General features: G+C 39.9%; 1 pseudogene; it reads left to right on the top strand.

Annotated features, from left to right (window-relative positions):
* The first annotated feature begins 1094 nt into the window (after positions 1 to 1094).
* LOC124969647 (uncharacterized) lies at positions 1095 to 1176 on the top strand (annotated as a pseudogene).
* Positions 1177 to 8375: the final 7199 nt, after the last annotated feature.

The following is an 8375-nucleotide window of genomic DNA, read 5'->3' as shown; positions in this document are numbered from 1 at the left end:
ATGGTCCATGCAATTCACCCATTTTAGGAGTTAAAAAGCAAACTTCCTAGTTCAAAACCTTAGAATAATTTAATGAAGCAGTGATTTCCCCCACCCTGTAGTTCTTTTTTTTTTTTTTTTTTGTATACAAATGGGATACATGTTGTTTCTCTATTTGTACATACAGTCAAGGCATACCATTTGTGTAATCATATGTTTACATAGGGCAATGATGTTTGATTCATTATTTTTTCCCTTCCCCCCACCCCTCCCACCCCTCTTTTCCCTCTATACAGTCCTTCTTTCCTTCATTCTTACCGCTCTCCTTATCCCTAACCCTAAACCTAACCCTAAACCTAATGCTAACCCCTCCCACCCCCCATTATATGTCCTCATCCGCTTATCAGCGAGATCATTCGTCCTTTAGTTTTTTGAGATTGGCTTATCTCACTTAGCATGATATTCTCCAATTTCATCCATTTGCCTGCAAATGCCATAATTTTATCATTCTTCATTGCGGGGTAATATTCCATTGTATATATATGCCACAGTTTCTTTATCCATTCATCAACTGAAGGGCATCTAGGTTGGTTCCACAATCTGGCTATGGTGAATTGAGCAGCTATGAACATTGATGTGGCTGTATCTCTGTAGTATGCTGATTTTAAGTCCTTTGGGTATAGGCCAAGGAGTGGGATAGCTGGGTCAAATGGTGTTTCCATTCCAAGCTTTCTGAGGAATCTCCACACTGCTTTCCAGAGTGGCTGCACTAATTTGCAACCCCACCAGCAATGTATGAGTGTTCCTTTTTCACCACATCCTCGCCAACACCTATTGTTGCTTGTATTCTTGATAATCGCCATTCTAATTGGGGTGAGATGAAATCTTAGGGTAGTTTTGATTTGCATTTCCCTTATTACTAGAGATGTTGAACATTTTTTCATATATCTGTTGATTGCTTGTACATCTTCTTCTGTGAAGTGTCTGTTCATTTCCTTAGCCCATTTGTTGATTGGATTATTTGTATTCTTGGTGTAGAGTTTTTTGAGTTCTTTATAGATTCTGGCCTAACATCTGGCCTAACAAAAAGTGTATGGATTAAGAACTACAGGGTGGTGCTCGCTTCAGCAGCACATATGCTAAAATTGGCCCCTGCGCAAGGATGACACGCAAATTCGTGAAGCATTCCATTTTTTTTGGTTCTTTGAAAAAATAAACAAAATTGATAAACTCTTAGCCACACTAACTCAAATTACTAAAATTCGGAATGAACAAGGAAACATCACAACAGACACGAGTGAAATACAAAACATAATTAGAAGCTATTTTGAAAATCTATACTCCAACAAAACAGAAAACCTCGAAGACATCAACAAATTTCTAGAGACATATGAATTACCTAAACTGAACGAGGAGGACATACACAACTTAAATAAACCAATTTCAAGCAATGAAATAGAAGAGGTCATCAAAAGCCTACCAACAAAGAAAAGTCTGGGACCAGATGGGTTCTCAGCCGAGTTCTACAAAACCTTTAAAGAAGAGCTCATTCCAATACTCCTCAAAGTATTCCATGAAATAGAAGAGGAGGGAACCCTCCCAAACTCATTCTATGAAGCCAATATCACCCTGATACCTAAACCAGACAGAGACACATCCAGGAAAGAAAATTTCAGACCAATATCCTTAATGAACATTGACACAAAAATTCTCAACAAAATTTTAGCAAATCACATACAAATATATATTAAAAAGATAGTGCACCACGACCAAGTGGGTTTTATCCCAGGGATGCAAGGTTGGTTCAATATCAGGAAATCAATAAATGTCATTCACCATATCAACAGACTTAAAGTAAGGAATCACATGATTATTTCAATAGATGCAGAAAAAGCATTCGATAAAATACAGCATCCCTTCATGCTCAAAACACTAGAAAAAATTGGGGTAGTGGGAACATTCCTTAACATTATAAAGGCCATCTATGCTAAGCCCATGGCCAATATCATTCTAAATGGTGAAAAACTGAAAGCATTCCCCCTAAAAACTGGAACAAGGCAGGGATGCCCTCTTTCACCACTTCTATTCAACATCGTCCTTGAGACTCTAGCCAGAGCAATTAGACAGACCAAAGAAATTAAAGGGATACAAATTGGAAAAGAAGAACTCAAACTATCCCTGTTCGCTGACGACATGATTATATATTTAGAGGAACCTGGAAATTCTACCAGAAAACTTTTAGAACTCATAAGTGAATTCAGTAAAGTAGCAGGTTACAAGATCAATGCTCATAAATCCAATGCATTTTTATACATAAGTGATGAATCTTCAGAAAGAGAAATTAGGAAAACTACTCCATTCACAATAGCATCAAAAAAAATAAAATACTTGGGAATCAATCTCACAAAACAGGTGAAAGACCTCTACAATGAGAACTACAGAACACTAAAGAAAGAAATTCAAGAAAACCTTAGAAGATGGAAAGATCTCCCATGTTCCTGGATAGGCAGAATTAATATTGTCAAAATGGCCATACTACCTAAAGTGCTATACAGATTCAATGCAATTCCAATTAAAATCCCAATGATGTACCTTGCAGAAATAGAGCAAGCAATTATGAAATTCATCTTGAAGAATAAAAAACCTAGAATAGCTAAAGCAATCCTCAGTAGCAACAGCGAAGCAGGGGGTATTGCAATACCAGATCTTCAACTCTACTACAAAGCAATAGTAACAAAAACGGCATGGTATTGGTACCAAAATAGACAGGTAGATCAATGGTACAGAATAGAGGACATGGACACAAACCCAAATAAATACAATTTTCTCATACTAGACAAAGGTTCCAAAAATATGCAATGGAGAAAAGATAGCCTCTTCAACAAATGGTGCTGGGAAAACTGGAAAACCATATGCAATAGAATGAAATTAAACCCCTATCTCTCACCCTACACAAAACTCAACTCAAAATGGATCAAGGACCTCGGAATCAGACCAGAGACCCTGCATCTTATAGAAGAAAAAGTAGGTCCAAATCTTCAACTTGTTAGCTTAGGATCAGACTTCCTTAACAGGACTCCCATAGCACAAGAAATAAAGGCAAGAATCAACAACTGGGATAGATTCAAACTAAAAAGTTTTCTCTCAGCAAAGGAAACTATCAGCAATGTGAAGAGAGAGCCTACAGAGTGGGAGAATATCTTTGCCAACCATACTTCAGATAGAGCGCTAATTTCCAGAATCTATAAAGAACTCAAAAAACTCTACACCAAGAATACAAATAATCCAATCAACAAATGGGCTAAGGAAATGAACAGACACTTCACAGAAGAAGATGTACAAGCAATCAACAGATATATGAAAAAATGTTCAACATCTCTAGTAATAAGGGAAATGCAAATCAAAACTACCCTAAGATTTCATCTCACCCCAATTAGAATGGCGATTATCAAGAATACAAGCAACAATAGGTGTTGGCGAGGATGTGGTGAAAAAGGAACACTCATACATTGCTGGTGGGGTTGCAAATTAGTGCAGCCACTCTGGAAAGCAGTGTGGAGATTCCTCAGAAAGCTTGGAATGGAAACACCATTTGACCCAGCTATCCCACTCCTTGGCCTATACCCAAAGGACTTAAAATCAGCATACTACAGAGATACAGCCACATCAATGTTCATAGCTGCTCAATTCACCATAGCCAGATTGTGGAACCAACCTAGATGCCCTTCAGTTGATGAATGGATAAAGAAACTGTGGCATATATATACAATGGAATATTACCCCGCAATGAAGAATGATAAAATTATGGCATTTGCAGGCAAATGGATGAAATTGGAGAATATCATGCTAAGTGAGATAAGCCAATCTCAAAAAACTAAAGGACGAATGATCTCGCTGATAAGCGGATGAGGACATATAATGGGGGGTGGGAGGGGTTAGCATTAGGTTTAGGGTTAGGTTTAGGGTTAGGGATAAGGAGAGCGGTAAGAATGAAGGAAAGAAGGACTGTATAGAGGGAAAAGAGGGGTGGGAGGGGTGGGGGGAAGGGAAAAAATAATGAATCAAACATCATTGCCCTATGTAAACATATGATTACACAAATGGTATGCCTTGACTGTATGTACAAATAGAGAAACAACATGTATCCCATTTGTATACAATAAAAAAAAAAGATTGGTTCGTGTTGTGATCTCGAATAGAGGATATAATGTGGCGCTCAGTCAAAATTCAAGATAACTATTATAAAAGCTGAATGTATTTTTACTCTTGCTAGTTTCATTTTGTAAAACTGTTACCTGTTAATGTTTTGCAGAAGTAGCTGCTTCCAGAACACACAACCTAGGTAACTTGTGATAATAAGCCATCACCTATAGAACAGATAGTGGTAACTTCCAGTACTAATATAGACTCCAGTTAAATAAAAGGGTAAATAACTGTAAAGTTATAGACATTGAAGTTAAACTCCAGTACTCTTACTTTATGACTGGTGAGACTGGCTTGCTGGATAGTTAAGATCAAATGTAGAGATTGAGATTAAATACAGAGGGCAAGATAGACCAGTATTTGGATCTTTTGCCCTCAGTCAACCTGAACCCAGGGAACAAGAGGACTTCTCTAAGGAGTGTTGCAACTCTGGGTCACACAACCTCCTGATCAAAGAGATTGCTGAGGCCACTAGAGGATAGAAAGTCAATCAGTGCACCTGCTGCAGAGGAGGGTCATGGAAAAAGGGAGACATCCTTTGATGCTTCCAAATGAAGCCACCTCATCGAGGAGACCCTACCTAAACAAGGGCACTCATGGAGCTAAGAAGTTGCTCTTAAGTTCTCTACAAGTGACCCCTGTGGGAACTCAGCTGACTCTTTAACAAGACAGGAACAGGTCAGTTTGACCAGCTTGATCTTAGACACCCAGCAAAACAGTTAAAACCAAAATATAGCCATTCTTGGGCATTTAAAAGAAATAATAGTTAAATGTAACTTAAGATGTACACTTGTGTTAGTCCACTAGAATAAAGACTAAAAGCTACAAAAGAGAGATTCTTAGGCAAACGTGCCTGATAACTATCAAGAGAAACTGCCAGAGTCAGAAGATTTTAGTCAGTTTAAGACCTGCAGACAGGTATACTTAATCTATGTTTTCTAGTATGATTATCTAGCCCTAAGTAACAGAAGTACAGACATCTCTACTAAACACAGATTATACCAATAAAGGGATATTTTACAAAAATCATATGACATTAAGTAGCTTAACTATATTTTCTGGGGACATCAATGACATTAAGAGTTAAATGTGGTGTTTACATTCTTGATAACCTGGACAATGTTAAACTTCCCAAATAAAGGCCTTGTCCTCTCCAGCCTTTGTTAGACCTTATTAGGGGAACAATTTCTCAGTTCTTCCACCTCCTGGTGAGAGATTGACTTCTGTCATTTTCATGATACTCAGTGGCATGTTCCAGATGCTGCAACATTTACTTTGTACTAATCTCATTTCAGTACTCATGTCTTTTTGTTCTTCTCTCATAGAAGCACCCACCTCCAGATGGCTTTACAACCTTCTCTTCCCCAACCAGACTCGTACTGTGAACCCCTCGATTGACCCAATTTTTAAAAGGGAACTCCAAACTGCTTGCCCCTCGCTGCCCCCTTCCAGCTTCCAAGCAGCCAGAACAATCAGCGCCAAATTTCCTTACAGCAGTTAGGAGTTCCTAAAGCAAAAGGGGAAAATGAAGCCAGATTAAGGACAGGTAGTTAGTGTAGAAATAGAGGATCAGGTGAAATCAAGGAAATGAAACCATGAAGCCATCTGCCTCTGGAAGTTGGAGACTGTCCCTGGAAGAAGGGAATGTCAAGGATCTCCGGAGCCCATTGAATACTAAATTTACCTGCCTTTATCAAGAACTGCAAGCAAGGAGCTGCTAATTAATGCCCCCTGGGCCTTTACCTGCCTGGATCACCTTGGCCCTCCCCCTGCCCATGGCTTCTCACTTAATGCAAAACCAGGCCTAGTCAGGAAGGAGAGATAAGGGGGAAAGAACTGGAGAACAAGAGACTTCAACCTATAAAAGATGTAGGGTGCGCCCACTTCTTGGGACTTTAGAACATCAGCCATGGCCCCCTTCTTCCTGCCGGGAGAGGTCTGTATTATTACCTTTAAATAAAACCTGCTTAATATGCTTGCCTTGGCTGCTTCTCTAGTGTTCAATCTTCAACATTAGAAGGAGCAGAACTCGTCACCGGTAAACAGCAGTATCAATAGGGAGTGTGCCCTGGGAACCACAGCTTGTCCCGACCCTTCCTTTCCTTTTCCCCTCCCTCCCTCCCTCGCTCCCTGCTTGTCACAGGCCTATTTGTTCTTCAGCAGCTCCCCTGAGAGACCCGTGGCCCTGCCTGTGGGACTTCTCCCCTTTTCATTCCTGGGACTTGTATCAGAACAGACGTGGAACACGGGGAGGTGACAGAGGAACTGAGCAGCTGATGTCCTCACCAGGCAGAATGGAGGCAGCAAGAGGCAGAATGAAGAGGCAGGTGACAAGTAAAGGATTTATGGGTAAAGAAAAGTTGTCAAGCCTGAGACTCAAAAGTTCTTGGGGATAGGTTACCAGAGAAGAAAACAAGCATGGAGTCCCCAACCCCAAACCAAACCACTACAGAGAGGGGCCCAAGAGAGAGGAGGGGTGCAGAGCAAGTCTTCAGCTGGATCACTTGGAAACATCTGGAAAGGCAGCAAGATTTAAAGCCTGATGGGAGCAGCAGGGTCCCTGACACACCCAGGTGTAACCTGCATCTTCCTGTGATCATGGACCTATGTCCCTTGGTCACTGTCCCTGACTAAACTGGAACACAGCAGAGGACAGCGAGCTACCTGCAGTTAGCACCTGTCTGTTCATGGCACTTGTGACAGGAAAGTACCGGGCACAGTAGATGCTCCCTAAGTAACACACACTCTGTAGACTGGAAAGAATGAATGGAATATTACTCAGTCACAAAGAGAATAACTTTATGATTTTACTGGTAAATGGATGGATCTGGACACTTCTATCCTAAGCAAAATAAGACGATCCCCCTTTCCATGTTAAAACAAAAACAAACAAACAAAAAAAGATCAAATGTGCTGTCTGATATGTGGAAGCTAACCCACATAAGGTGGGGGACAGAAGTTCAGTAGATTAGCCCAGGGGAATGAAGGGAAGGGAGTAGAGCAGGAACATGAGAGACAGTGGGATGCATGTGACAGAACTGTCCTACCTTCAAATGTGAATGCGGCACAGTGAATCTCCACGTCATGTACGACCCCAAGCCTGGGATCCTAATTAGAATAAGACGTCCCCCATGTTTGTATAAATATGTCACATATACTCTACTGTCGTGTGCAACAAAAAGAACAGATTTTTTGAAAAAAAAAAAGAATGGAAATGGAATGCTATGGAACTCCCAATTGTATCATCTGTTTCAAGGCATATGATCATTATTTTCTACTGTGACATAACTGGAGACAATGTCATGGTACCACATCATGCACATGAACTGTCTCTTGTGGCCCCCGAGACAACTCTGGAAAAATCCTGGTAGCTCTTCCATGTACTTAGTTAGACCGTGTCTCTAAATAAAATACAACAAACAGGCTGGGGATGTGTCTCAGAGGTTAAATACCCCTGGGTTCAATCCCTGGTACAAAAAAAAGAAAAACAAAACAAAAAAAAACCCTACTTTGTTTTTATAGAAACAGATAAATAGATAATATATGTAAAGTGCATGGTAATGTCTAGTACTTAAGGGAACGTGTAAGTCACAACCATTTCAGTGGCTGTGTAAACTGGTTCAACTCTTAATTAATTATTTAATTAATTTGATAGTAAAGATTCAGAAATCACTGTTTCTTTGTCTCTTATTCCTGCATGGAAATTTATGCTAAGGAAAAAAAATCACAAAATATGAATGAATCTGTGCATTTTGAGCTCAGCACCTCAGTCTTTATATGAGAAAAATAAACACCCTGATCAACCTAAGGACACCAATAATGGAAGAGTAAGAGTTAATATGTAATAGCCTTCCATGGAGTCTGATATAACCAGTACCAATCCTGAAAATTTGGGCAACAGGACCAAGAGGCTGAAAAGGACAGCGTGCAATGATTTATGGGTAAAGAAAATACTAATGCTGTTCTCTTAAAGCTGGTGACACTTTCTCCTTAGAACAAGCAGAGTGTGTGGAATTGGAGTGTAATAGGTTCTCTTTTCTTTCCTTTTTTTTTTTTTTTTTTTTTTTTTTTTGGTATGGGGGTTTAACCCAGAGGTACTTAACCACGCTGCCACCACCCCAGCCTTTTTATATTTCATTTTGAAGCAGGGTCTTGCTAAATTGCATGGGATCTCACTAAGTTGCTGAGGCTGG

This window comes from Sciurus carolinensis, chromosome 17, assembly GCF_902686445.1.
Source record: "Sciurus carolinensis chromosome 17, mSciCar1.2, whole genome shotgun sequence".
Lineage (NCBI taxonomy): Eukaryota > Metazoa > Chordata > Mammalia > Rodentia > Sciuridae > Sciurus > Sciurus carolinensis.
Note: the sequence above shows the minus strand (reverse complement) of the source record. Positions and strands in the feature narration are given on the sequence as shown.